Consider the following 13,248-nt stretch of genomic DNA (forward strand, 5'->3'; position numbering starts at 1 on the left):
GCCTATTTTTCTTCAAGTGCCTCCTTATTGTGCATCTTGAAACAGCCACACCACTTTGTTTCAGAGAGTTCTGTATTTCAGCTGAAGCTATTTGTGGGTTTTTCTTTGCATTTTGAACAATTTTCTTGGCAATTGTGTTATTTCTGTTGGTTTACCTGACTGTGGTTTCCCTCATGTTCCACTTCTTGATTAGAGTTTGAACACTGCTGATTGGCATTCTTCGGTCCTTGGATATGTTTTTATATCCTTTTATATCCTTTTCCTGTTTTATACAGTTCAATTACCTTGTCCCATAGATCTTTTGACAATTCTTTTGCTTTCCGTATGACTCAGAAACCACAAATGTCAGTGCAGCACTGGATAAAAGATGCAAGGGTCTGTCAGGAGCCAAGAAACTCACTGAGCTCTTACACACACACACACACACACACACACACACACACACACACACACACACACACACACACACACACACACACACACACACACACACACACACACACACACAGATTACAAACAAATGGATCACAGATGAGGATGGTTACCTTTTGTAGCCATTCAAACCCATTTGTTTCAACTTACTCTTCCTTTTTAGATACTTAGATATACCTTTATGTATACTAGCACAGTTCCACCTTAGAATTGGAATATAATATATACCTTACTGAATTTTCATGTACTTATGTACAAAATCACCAGGGTATGTAAACTTTTGATCAGGGTTATTTTTGTTAGTTTATGTTGTCATTATGATTTAAAAAGAATAAACACAGTACACAAGTCTGTGGTGCTCACAGGTCTCTTACACGGGTGTGAAACATGGGTACCGTGTCAGCGGCACATACCTCTCCTGATCAGTTTCATTCACTGTGTCTGCACAAGATCACTAATATCAAGGACTGGGTGACAGTGAGGTCCTTGAGAGATGTGGCATTGGGGTCATCGAGTCCTTCCTCATCACAGCACTACACTAGGCTGGCCACTTGGTGCCTATGGAGGACAGCATGATGCCCAAAGCCATCTTTGGTGGGCAGCTGCAGGATGACACTCGCCATCAAGGTATGCGGTCAGCAGAAGTGCTACAAGGACGTCCTAAAGTCCCACCTCAAGACCTGCAACATTGACATTGGGACCTGGGAGACCTCAGCCATGAGCCGTCCTTTCTTGCACTCCGTGTTGAAGTCTGCAGTCAGCACCTTTGTGCAGAGGCAGCTTCAAACCGCCAGAGAGAAACATTATTACAGGAAGCACACCGCCATCCCTGAAGATGCCACCATCTATCTGTTAACCGCCTGCAGATTCAGTCACAGGAAGACACACCCCACAGCGGGGATCCATCAACAACAGCAAGCCACTCCAAGAAAACTCTGAGTGTGTGTTTGTATTTGGTCTGGCTGGCTGTTAAACGTTTGCTCGTCTGTTTTTTTTTTTTTTTTTTTTTTTTTTTGGGAGGGGGGTTCTTGTCTGCACTGGTGCTTTGCTGTCAAAAACGACATGTATCACTCATCTTGAACTCTTTTTCAGTGTTTGACACCGGAAGCAGAGTGAGCCCTAAGTTTTGGTGTTAGTTCTCTAAATGTTGCTGCTAGTTTGAGGTGTCTCACCTCTTTTCTTCACTCTAAGACACGGTTTCTTTGTTATGTAAATGGGTTTCTATTGAGGGCAGGGGGCGCTGCTCCTAAGACGTGGCACGGAATCTGTGTTCAGCTTCACAGAAATGAAACCAGGCTGGAGGAAGCTTTGTTTAGGCCCAATGAATCAGTATTCTTTTGAGGGGAACTCTAAAGGCTTCTTTCAGACCTCCACCCTATCCCCCCTCAGTGTTGGAGGACGGGTTGGAGTCCTGCTGGGAGCTGGTTCTGTCTCATAAAAGGCCCCTGGAGGAGCGAGAGGAGCAGGATTTGCTCTGCCAGCTCACATGTGAAAGCAGACCATTTCATTAATGGAGGCTTGAAAGACGAGTTTGTCATTTCTGCGTGCACAGAGACGCACAGCTTTCTGGGTAATTGACTCCTTTTCAAAGACAAGCCAAAGGGCGGCGTTTCGTCTCGCGCTGAGTTGATGGGTGCTGTCACCTCATGACACTTGCCTCATCACACAGAACACAAATGCTTTCATCACAAACCCTCTCTGCATCGGTGCCGTCATGAATCATTACTTCATGATCCGACAGTCTGAAAAAGATCAGCACTAAGTGTATGGGCCGTCAGACCTTCCCAGGGTCATTTTAGACATCATGTCAGCAAGCATGATGCAGGCGTCCCAAAAACAGGTAACACAAATAGTCCACAGGTTGTCCAAAATTAAACAAATAATTACGCTTTCAAGAACGAATCTGGTTCTGTGTCTAGAACTGTGGAACTTTGAGGAACCATATTCAGAACTTTGCAGATGATGCTGTGATCTTCACAGCATCAACAGATACCTTGATTGTAGCACTTGAGAAGCTGAGTGGCGAGTCCAAGTCCAATGACTTCCTGGACTCGGACATCAGAAGAGTGATCGTGTAGAAGTGTCTTTGGAGACATTCTCTTATCTCACTGTGACCAAGTCCAGCAGGAGTTGTGCATACAGTTAGTAAACCTCACTTCCCAACACCAAAAGATGCTCTGGCCACAGACACCAGATCCTCATGGGTTTTAGCCTCCTGGTTAGAGTGCCTGCCTTCCATGGCAGAGATCATGAGTTTGCGTCTCAAGGGTGGAGCGAGTGGAGAGACAACACATACACAACGCAGAGATTAAATTAGCAGTGACACTCAAGTCTCTGGGTCCTCGACCTTTGACACAGAGAGATTCCTGGGGAGCGCTAATGTCCACATCAGGTCACTGGATAGAGGTGTGAGATATGTTTGCAGGAGAACAAAAGTGTTTAGGGCAATGGTCCTTATAAAATGATACTTTTATTTTGGAACAATTTCATTACTGTGTACTTTAAGTTGTATAAGTTGCACCTGTCAAAAAATGCCTTCTTGAAGAGGTAAAAAAAAAGTATATACGAGGTCTATTAGATAATAAACCAACCATTTTATTTTTTTTTTAACTATATGGATTTGAATGACGTGCGATTACAACAATCATGCTTGAACCCTCGTGCGCATGCGTGAGTTTTTTCACGCGTGTCGGTGATGTCATTTCCCTGTGGGCAGGCCTTGAGTGAGATGTGGTCCCGCCCTCTCGGCTGAATTCCTTTGTTTCACACGCTGCTCGAGATGGCGCGCGTTGCTTTATCAAAATTTTTTCTGGACCTGTGAAGAATATCCGAGTGGACACTATTCGAGAAATTAAGCTGGTTTTCGGTGAAAAGTTTAACGGCTGATGAGAGATTATGGGGTGTTTCTGTCGCTGTAAGGACTTCCCACGCAGCGGGACGTCGTGCAGCGCTTCCAGGCGCCGTCGTCGGCCTGTTTCGACCTGAAAACATCATAATTTAAGGCTTAATTCACCCAGGACGTCGTGAGAGAACAGAGAAGATTCAGAAGAGGTCGGCATGAGGACTTTCTGCGGATATTCCACTGTTTAAGGAAAGACGTGCGCGCAAATTCGCAGTCGTTTCCGTGACGACTGGGCAAATCTGTGTGCGCCGCGACAGGAAAAACACCTCCGTGTTGAAAACCATTTGTAAAATTCAGGTGGCTTTTGATGGCTTTCAACAAGTGAGTAACTGAGAAATTGTTTAACAGCTTGGGCATGTTCCAACTTGCCCGTTAAGGTTTCCAACGGAGGTGTTTTTCCTGTCGCGACCCCCCGCGGTCGGGTCCGGCCTGACATGCGACTCTGCCCTCACGTTCTTCCATTACAAAATGTCCGTTAACAATGGAATGTCCGAATAAACTCCTCATGCCGACTTCTTCTGAAAGTTCTCTGTTCTCTGATGACTTCCTGGGTCAACAGAGCCTGAAATGTGGAAGTTTTCAACTTGAAACGGCGAGACGCTGCCGCCTCGAAGCGCAGATCGCCGTCAGGCGCCGTGGGCCGTCCTTACGGCGACACTACCAGACCAAAATCTCTCATCAGCCGTTAAAATGTTTACCAAAAACCAGCTGAATTTATCGAATGGTGTCCACTCAGTTGTGCCTTACAGTTTTGAAAAAATTTTGATCAAACAAAGCAGCAGTCTCTGAGCCATTCCTAAACAATGAAAAAATCGATGAGAGGGTGGGCGACTCCTCACTCAAAGACTGCCCACAGGCGAATGACGTAACCGACAGGCGTGAAAAAACTCTCGCATGCCCACGAGGGTTCAAGCATGTCTGATGTAATCACACGTGATTAAAATCCATATGGTTTTTGAAAAAAATAATAAGGTCGGATACTTTTCTAATAGACCTTGTATTTTGCACTGGAGTATAAGTTTCACCTTTTTTCTTTTCTGCTCATTTATTTGAGATTTTTGTATTGTTTTGTTGAGTACTTCATATTATTGACATTTATTATTTTATTTCTGGAGTTTATTTTGTTTAGTGATTGGATTCCTGGGAAAATACAATATAAATAGTTATTATAATCATTAATATTAATAATGAACATGTGATTTTTCAGTATATAAGTCACCCGAAGTGTAAGTCACAGGACCACCCAAACTAGTAAAAAAAAAAAAAAAAATGCAGTTTATAATCTGGAAAGTATGGTGAATGCAATCTGATACAATTATATGAGCAAAGCGTCGCACACCGCATGCAAAGCGCACGCGAAGCACACTCATGATACAGGGCATCCTAAACAGGAAGTGCCAATTTTCAAATCCACAGTAAATGTTCAAATGTCAAATGCTTCCTGGATTGACAGACGAGATCCCATGGAATCTCACGGGAACTCAGTGGCAAGCTCACACTCAAACAGGAAATGCCAGCTTTTCAGTCACAGTGAAACAGGAAATGTTGAACACTTCCTGGCATGGGTGGAGCTAGAGCGGAGGCTGGGGTTTCACTGAACTCCCCTGAAATCTGATTGGACACAGATGATTGATATGTCACAGCACCACACGTCTGGTTGAAAGACCTGCATTTTCAAATTAGTGAGTCACATTGACTGCTAGGTTCCTCCTGTCCCAGTAGTTTGTGCTGTGTACCACAAAAAGTTCTAATCCACCTTAGTAGAAGAAGAAAAATATTTGCTTCAGATTTGAACTGAACACGTCGTTTGAACTATGGACTTCTAATCACACTAAACTATATTGGTGCGTAAACGACTGTATTTTATGTCAGAAATGAGGTCCAGGTCGTTAAAAGCAGCATTTCTCCTTTAATTTGGGTTGCCTTATATACACATGTTTAAGCTAACAGACAGCAGCTGGTTCATGCTCTGTTGGCTTATTAGTGCAGCAGATAACTGAAACAATCTTTTAAATGGTGATACAATTATCAAATTCAGCACAAATACAGCTGGAGCTAAATTAATGGAGAAACTTTAACTTTTGACCCCTGTACAAACTGAAACTGACCTTTGTCACCATTCTTGCTGCTTTTACCTCATAACTCCATAACATTCAGTCACAGATTGTCCAAGCTATACCTTTTTTAGAATCTTTATGATCAGGCAAATAATGTCCATTTTCTTCCGCTTTATCCGGAGTCGGGTCGCGGGAACAGCAGCTCAAGCAAAGTCGCCCAGACCTCCCGATCCACACACACCTCCCCCAGCTCCCCCGGGGGAACCCCAAGGCGTTCCCAAGCCAGCCGAGAGATGTAGTCCCTCCAGCGTGTCCTGGGTCTTCCCTGGGGCCTCCTCCCAGTGGGACGTGCCCGGAACACCTCTCCAGCGAGGCGTCCAGGGAGCATCCGGAAAAGATGCCCGAGGCACCTCAACTGACTCCTTTCGACGTGGAGGAACTCCCCCTCTAGCTGCCACCTTATCGTGGTGGGGGAGTTTGCGTACCCGGATGATCCTAGGAGCTATGTTGTCGGGGGCTTTGTGCTCCCTGTAGGGTCTCCCAAGGCAAACAGGTCCTAGGCGACGGGTCAGACTAAGGGCAGTTCAGAACCTCCATGACCAGTAAAAGATCAAGGACCGAGACGTCGCCCGGTATGGCGGAGCCGGGGTCCCACCCTGGAGCCAGGCCTGGGGTTGGGGCTCGCGCACGAGCGCCTGGTGGTCGGGCCTTAGCCCATGGGGCCCGGCCGGGCTCAGTCCGAAAGAGTGACGTGGGCCCGCCCTCCTGTGGGTTCACCACCTGCAGAGGGGGCCATGGGGGTCGGGTGCAGAGAGGATTGGGTGGCGGTCAAGGGCGGGTGGCCCGGCGGCCCGGTCCATGCTCACAGCCCTTGGCTGTTGCGATGTGGAATGTCAAGTGGCCATTCAGTTTTTTTTAAAGAGTTCATGTCTATGAATTATTTTTACCAAATCTAATGCTTGTATCACCATTTGCAGGATTCCACTTTAAAAATTCTCTTATCTGCTGCACTATATATGAGATATAAGATGCTGCTCCTCAGTGTTTCTCACTTGCCCTCAAAAGTATTGGAACACTTGGTATTTCACACATGGACATGGTTAGATGCTGACAAGCTTCGCTCATTCATGTCCACGACATATGCATATTATGTTTGATAGATATTCATTCTCCATGGTAAATTTGAATAAACCAAAAGTTACAGTCAGAGAAACATGGAATAAATAACATTACATTTTTTATTTAACCAGGAGCACCCGAAGGAAACCCACGCAAACACGGGGAAAGCATGCGAAGTCCACACAGATAGGGCATAGGTGGGAATTGATCCCACGACCTTCTTGCTGTGAGGCAACAATGCTAACCACTAATCCACCGTACATAGCATAACTGAACCATTTATCTGTTGTATTTCCTATCAGACATTTAGGTAGAATTTGTTTTTTCCTTTGCAAAGTTAATGTTTCTTTGACCAGTCTCATGAGAGCTTCACGCTGACCTTTTGAACTTTACCAAGCATTTGAAAAGTGTGGAAGTAGGAGTGAACCGGAGTGAACCAATCCTACCTGATTTATAATGTTAAAATCGATCAGTTGATTGGTTCATAGTACATTTGCATTGATTCAGGGGCCTGTGTATCAACGTAGTCACATGTATTGCAGAAAAATTTGGGAAAATATTGAAAACACAAATTTAAAAAATCCTTACATTTACTTTGACTTCTATTTCCTTGCAGACAGTATGAACCAACGATATTTCATCTTTTATATGGTCAACTCCATTTAATTTGTTCATATACATCCATTACTGTATTTATTTATTTTATTTTGACATTACCGATTTGAAAACCTCATTATTACATTTTTAATAATTTTTTTAATGTCATTACTAGCCCTAAATTGCTTCTGTCCCACCTCTTTTTGGAATGTGTTGGTTGCCTTATTTACAGGAACTGATGTATATTAACATATGAAATGAAGTTGGCCACACAAAGCATGAAATAGCTTTGGTTCATACAATGTGCAATGAAATACAAGTCAAAGTAAATGTAAGGCACGTTGGCCATGTGGCGTGTTTCACTAGACACAACAGGATTACTGTTGAAAACACAAGCACCTGGAGAAGGCCAAGGGGAGCCCCACCTTTAACGTGGCTCCAGCAGATAGATGGCTGCTTTTCAGAGGAGCACATGAATTGGTTGACTGCCTCAGTGTTTGCCATCCAGGACCAAAGGTGGCTCCTTGGTGTGGTGGATGTGGCGATGCACAACACCAGTGCATGTTCCCACAGCTGAGACTAGACTGAACCATATCTATCTATAAACAGCAGTTAAAAACAAATTTTGTCTTTAAGTCATATCATAAAATGCCTTTTACTTTTTAAGAATCCAAACTGATGCTTCATAATGTCGTGTTGATCCAACCAGCAGTCCATAAGAAAATAATATTTGTTTTATTTGAATATTTCTTTTATTTTAAGAATATTCTTAATTTTTCTATCAATCAATTTATCATCTGGTGTCACACAAATAATTTCCTTCAGGATAAATAAAGTTGATCTTTATCTTTTATTTGTACTTTTTTTGTGATCACGACAGCGTGTCTGCAAAATAAATATGTGTGGCGAGAAAAGGGCTATGTGAATACATTAGCCTACTTCTATAATCCTAAAGGAGGCGGTGACAGCAGCGACTACAATAGTCAGATTATTTGCTTTAAGCATTCTGAGATTTGGGGCCCAAGATGAAAGGCAGATTTGATTTGGACTGAATTTGGACCATCTGTTCCAGACGGAGCTGTCAGGTCAGATTATGACACAGATACACATCAGAGCTCAGAAAACAGCCACAAACGGAACAGATTGCCAAAACACAAACTGCACATGCTGCACAATAAAAACAAAAAGCTACAGCATCATTTCTTCCAGTGATGAAAGTTGATAAGTTGTTTTTACTGTTTATCCTTTATGCCTGTTTTGAGATATTGATATGAGATTTCTGCCAACACACCAGGATCAACAAATCCTAATGTATGTTTAGCAAACTATCAGATATCATCATGAACACTGGACAAGGATGAGGGGAGCCAACAAAAATGTATTCTCAATTTTAAAGGGCATAATGCATATTAAGAAACAAAATAATTACAACCCCAATTCCAATGTTGGGGTGTTGTGTAAAATGTAAATAAAAACAGAATACGATTTGCAAATCCTCTTCAACCTATATTCAATTGAACACTACAAAGACAAGATATTTAATGTTCAAACTGAAACTTTATTGTTTTTGTGCAAATATTTGCTCATTTTGAAATGGATGCCTGCAACACATTTCAAAAACGCTGGGACAGTGGTATGTTTACCACTGTGTTACATCACCTTTGCAAATCACTGTGTTACATCACCTTTGCAAATCACTGTGTTACATCACCTTTGCAAATCACTGTATTCTGCTTTACATTTTACACAACGTCCCAACTTCACTGGAATTGGGGTTGTAAAAGTTTAATAAAATGCCAAATATTCAGCCTCTTTTTTTTGAGCAGCAAATGTTATCTAAAGCAAGATGGTAAGCTGCTCAGTGCTGGGGGGGGCGTGATCTACTTTGACACCACATAAATGTGGGATAAACACACAAGAACAGCTCTACATGTTCCTGGTTGATGTTGTTTAGAGATGTTTAAAATACATCAGCTTTACATTTATATAAATAAATTCAATGGAGTATTACTGATGGAATTATTTAAAAATAAATTCATTTATAGTAAAAAAATAAATAAATAAATAAAATCGGTCAACTTCTATTTTGGCTGCAACATTTTCTTGGTGAGTCTTTTGCAGCAAGGTAATAAATAAACAAATCTACAAGAACATGTCCCAAAATGTAGCACTGAGTGAATAAAATCAGCTTTATTACATGTTTTTTTTTAACTACAGATGTATTTGGCAACTTCCGTTCGATTAAAGATGAGGGATATTTGTAGCCTCCGAGGTACCAGTTGCCCACAACAAGATGTCCATACTTGTCTCATCTGGAAGGAGAAAGATGTTTTTGTTTTTTGCTTGTGTTTAGCTCACCTGGACCAAAGCTCCGGTGGGTTTATGCCATGGGTCGTCTGTCTGACAGAGGCGACAGTGGCGGCGTGGGTGAATATCTTCTCCAAAACCGCTGGACCAATGAAGCTGAAACTTGATGTGCATGTTCCTACCCATGAGGACACCAAAGTTTGTTCAAGGTGTTCTGATCTGATTTAAAATATGGCTGCCATGGTGGCCATCTTGAAAATCTCATATATAGACATTTGTCAGCAATTGAGTTGAAATTTGCTACATGATTAGATTTGAGCTATCATCAAGCCATAAAAAAAGAAAAAAAAAATTGCATGGATTTTGTGAAATTCTCAATTTTGACTTTGATATGCCCCCTGGAGTGTGATTGAGCCCACTTTTCTAGTTGTCACTTAACATCATCTCCAAAAGCCGCTGAATCAGTGTTGATGAAATTTGGTGTGTTTGTCCCACGAGGACATCAAAGTTTGAGGCTTTCCAAATCACATATAAGGCCATTTGTCAGCCATTTATGCAGCAGTTAAGCTAAAATTTGCTACATGGGTAGCAAGATCAAGTCATTATTTGTAAAAATGTAAACATAGCATTTTCAACTGAGAACTAAAGTCCTTCCTTGTCAAAAAAGGTAAAAGAAAAGTGCGAACCTTTGGAACCATAATAAGCCCAAAAACAAAATCAAATGGCTTTTACGAATATTTAGCTCACCTGGACCAAAGGTCTGGTGGGCTTATGTTGTGGGTCGCCTGTCTATCAGCGGGGGTGGCGGCAGCAGCGTGTGCAAACATCTTCTCTGAAACTGCTGAGCCAGTGAAGCTGAAACTTGGCATAAATGTTCCATCCTGTAAGGACAACAAACTTTGTTTGAGGCATTCTAATGTGATGTCAAACATGGTTGCCATGGCAGCAATATTGAAAATGCCACCTAGAGCCATTGGTCAGCAGTTTGTCAAGATATTGAGCTGAAATTTGGTATAAGGATACCTAGTAAGTAGCTCCAAAAGATATTCAATGGGTTTTTAAAGATTTTTTCATTTTGACCTTGATACGACCTTTGGAGTTTGGTCAGGCTTGTTTTTCTAGCTGAAACTGTGATGTCTTGTATCATCCAGGTGAGCTACAGTGCCTGTGACATTTTCTTTTTTTTTTTTTCAAGTAAGAGCGCACCCACCGAGGCATCATTTTCACACCTGTGGTCAAGCAGAGGGTACACCCACGTTATTACATGCAACCTGCACAACTGAAACCTGATACTGTTTATTGTGCTTCATGTGTGTTTACTTGTTTTGGTTTCCCTTAGCAAAAAGTAGTATACTTAAAGTTCATTTTATTAAATATACTTCAGTATAAGTATAGCAAGTATACTACAGATCGTTTACTGTTAGTATACTAGAAAGTACACAACTTTAATACTTTTTCAGACTAAATTGGAACATTTCAGGTTTATGAAAGTATATTTTAAAGTTCGTTTTAAGTTTGCAAAAGTACACTTTAAAGTATACAAAAGTACACTCATCTATATACTATCAATGTATACTCAACAAAAATATAAACGCAACACTTTTGATTTTGCTCCCATTTTGTATGAGATTAACTCAAAGATCTAAAACTTTTTCCACATACACAATATCACCATTTCTCTCAAATATTGTTCACAAACCAGTCTAAATCTGTGATAGTGAGCACTTCTCCTTTGCTGAGATAATCCATCCCACCTCACAGGTGTGCCATACCAAGATGCTGATTAGACACCATGATTAGTGCACAGGTGTGCCTTAGACTGTCCACAATAAAAGGCCACTCTGAAAGGTGCAGTTTTGTTTTATTGGGGGGGGATACCAGTCAGTATCTGGTGTGACCACCATTTGCCTCATGCAGTGCAACACATCTCCTTCGCATCATCCGTGAAGAGAACACCTCTCCAACGTGCCAAATGGCAGCGAATGTGAGCATTTGCCCACTCAAATCGGTTACGACGACGAACTGGAGTCAGGTCGAGACCCCGATGTGGACGACGAGCATGCAGATGAGCTTCCCTGAGACAGTTTCTGACAGTTTGTGCAGAAATTCTTTGGTTATGCAAACCGATTGTTCCAGCAGCTGTCTGAGTGGCTGGTCTCAGACGATCTTGGAGGTGAACATGCTGGATGTGGAGGTCCTGGGCTGGTGTGGTTACACGTGGTCTGCGGTTGTGAGGCTGGTTGGATGTACTGCCAAATTCTCTGAAATGCCTTTGGAGACGGCTTATGGTAGAGAAATGAACATTCAATACACAAGCAACAGCTCTGGTTGACATTCCTGCTGTCAGCATGCCAATTGCACGCTCCCTCAAATCTTGCGACATCTGTGGCATTGTGCTGTGTGATAAAACTGCACCTTTCAGAGTGGCCTTTTATTGTGGACAGTCTAAGGCACACCTGTGCACTAATCATGGTGTCTAATCAGCATCTTGGTATGGCACACCTGTGAGGTGGGATAGATTATCTCAGCAAAGGAGAAGTGCTCACTATCACAGATTTAGACTGGTTTGTGAACAATACTTGAGAGAAATGGTGATATTGTGTATGTGGAAAAAGTTTTAGATCTTTGAGTTCATCTCATACAAAATGGGAGCAAAACCAAAAGTGTTGCGTTTATATTTTTGTTGAGTGTACTTGGTGTATCCCTCTTGCATGCTTAAAGTATACCACACGTACACTTATGTGTAGCAGTTTGCTCTATGTTGTACTTTTGATTCCTCCCAATTCCTCCCCTCGGGATGTAAACTCATGATGTCCAGTATGGGAGGCAGATGCTCTGTCCAGTGGGCTAAAACCCAGGTTCTGGCCTGAGTGGCTGTCGGGGACTGAGGCCTGTTGACTACCACATGCACAACGACTCCTGCTGGCCTCTGTCACACATATTTGGGTGATTCTTTAACTACGGGCACTATTGGCCTTGTAAATGTAATTTCCACCACACCATTGCCTTACAATATAAAGCGCCTTGGGGCAACTGTTTGTTGTGATTTGGCGCTATATACATGTACTCTGATGTCACTGTTTATCTCCATAGAAACTACCCAAACAATCTTTCATACAAACTGTTTAGGGACATTACAGTGTTGTGGTGGAAATTACGGCAATAGTGTGGGACAACTATATTTGGTTTTAAAAAAAAATCACAACAGTTGTATGACATTGAATACTCCAATTATGTTTTGATTATTTTACTGATATTTTATTCAGAGATATTTTAAAACATTAGAAAAAATGTTTCTTTACCATTCATTTTTATCATTGAAGATCAAAAGTCTGGGTGTGGGACAAGCACAAAACGGCAATATTTGCATATAATGATGCTGAAAAAAGGTGAAAAAGTCATCATAGACTACTAGAACAAATTTCTTAACACACTTTCATTGTAAAGATAACTATAAAAGTGTGAAATTTCCCCTTTTTTCTGTTTTTCATACAATATGATCAAAGGACATAATAAGTGCCCGTAGTCTAAGAATAACCCATTCATTGGTCTGTGTTTGTTGACCCGTTTGTTTGTTCTTTTTCAGTCATGGTGAGGTTCATCCTCTTTAACTCACTGTTCACGAGACTCTTACTGTGTCTTTTTTTTTCCTATACATGTAATTTTTCCACATTTGTGTGAGGTTGATGGAGACTGGGCTCCAAGTTCAAGCAGTTTTTTAGATGATGTACATAGTTGTGTACATCATCTCATAACTTTCACTGTTTTCTTTTTAATTGGTCATGGTTTGTCATTTATTAATTTTTGTATTTCACTGTTAGTGAAGATGTCTCT

At 41.7% G+C, this 13,248-nt stretch overlaps 1 long non-coding RNA gene across 1 annotated transcript in view; it reads right to left on the reverse strand.

Annotated features, from left to right (window-relative positions):
* LOC117515036 overlaps positions 1–7,453 on the reverse strand; it is an 18,742-nt gene extending 11,289 nt beyond the window's left edge. Inside the window, exons 1-2 of the long non-coding RNA XR_004562008.1 lie at positions 7,338–7,453; positions 5,332–5,340 (exon numbers count right to left, since the gene is read on the reverse strand). This is a non-coding gene — a long non-coding RNA (uncharacterized LOC117515036). The remainder of the gene's footprint in view (positions 1–5,331; positions 5,341–7,337) is intronic.
* Positions 7,454–13,248: the final 5,795 nt, after the last annotated feature.

The sequence above is a fragment of the Thalassophryne amazonica genome, chromosome 8 (genome assembly GCF_902500255.1).
Source record: "Thalassophryne amazonica chromosome 8, fThaAma1.1, whole genome shotgun sequence".
NCBI lineage: Eukaryota > Metazoa > Chordata > Actinopteri > Batrachoidiformes > Batrachoididae > Thalassophryne > Thalassophryne amazonica.